This window comes from Artemia franciscana, chromosome 21 (genome assembly GCF_032884065.1).
Source record: "Artemia franciscana chromosome 21, ASM3288406v1, whole genome shotgun sequence".
Taxonomy (NCBI): domain Eukaryota; kingdom Metazoa; phylum Arthropoda; class Branchiopoda; order Anostraca; family Artemiidae; genus Artemia; species Artemia franciscana.
The window spans coordinates 18,792,344-18,793,767 of NC_088883.1; positions in this window are offsets into that span (position 1 = coordinate 18,792,344).

Sequence of the window (1,424 nt, forward strand, 5' to 3'; positions counted from 1 at the left end):
CAGATAAAGGTTAATTAAAAGCTAAAAACATGGAAAATTAAAGCAAAGTCAATATACCTGGAAATTCCCTCCCCAAGGTTTAACGAATGGTCAGCTGTGGCCACCTATGCATGAAAGTTAAATAATTTAACAGTTTACCACAATGCAGCCTATAACTATTTTTATAGTTTGTCAGCAAATCTTTGTTCGCCTCTCATAAATTTTGATTTTTATTTTGAAATTCAACGTTGATTAAACCCTTTATTTAATTGCTTTAAGTAAATTGGTCCCTGAGGAATTCGTCTCGAATAAAGTGGAAAGTCTAATAAAGTCAATGGATTTTTCCTCTGTTCCTTATTCCCTTAGAAAGGTCTGTGAATGTTGCTAATATAGGTTTGCTGGAAAAAAAAAACTTTTTGGACTAAATTACTTCAAGTCTTGTTGGAAAGTTTAATAAGAAAAAAATCCCATTGTGGAATAGATTTTTTCCCAACACGCAATCGTTTATTATCTATTCTCGTAGTTTATTTAGAACTTAAAATCTAAAATAGATCCCTAGGACATGTGTGTCAGTTAAGACTTCATTTTAGGGTCAATTTTCTGTTTTTTTTTTTTTTTTTTATTTCAAGTACACAATTTTGCTTAGATATTTCGTTGTTTCTACGCCTTGAGACGCATAATAAAGTCAGGATTAGCCTCCACGTCCAACAATTAAGAGAGACAATAGTAAATTTCTGGCATTGTGCTTCATGAAAACCTTGATTTAGCGGTAAGGCTAAATATTAGACGTTGTTCCTACCTTTCCATGTTTAGGATATATGCCTTACAATGACTAACTGAAGTCTGAAGATGCTTTGGATATCTTAGTAATTGTTACCGGCTATATATTGGTTTAGCTTAACTTGATATGAATGTGGAAAGCATTAGATAATTGCTTGATATTTTTTTTTAGCTTGGCTCAAATTGAAAAGAGATATGTCTTTTTTTGATTAACATATGATCAAAAATATTCAAAGTAAAAAGCTTCTATTAAAAGGAAAATTCTGTTGATTGGTGTCATCTTAAGAGTAAACTATTTATTTAATTTGTTTGTAATTCAATATTTTTCTATGCTCAGAAATGTGAAAACACAGAGCAACTATGCAACTAATCCTATTAAAGATTCATCGCAACACCAAGTCAGTTGAAGCAGAAGTGGTTTTAAGGGGGGATGGAGGGGCATTTGCTCGGGTGCACCAACTTTAGGGGCACAAAGTTTCAAATACATAATATAATATTTACAATAATTTTATAGTTTTTAAGTTTAATTTACATAAAAAGAAAGTACAAGGTGCAGTTTGAATCCAAAAAATTTAATGTAAATTAAATCTGAAATTTTCACTTTCCGCATATCTTTCCCATATAAAACAAGAAAAGTCAGATTTAAATAAATCTAAACCGTTGTT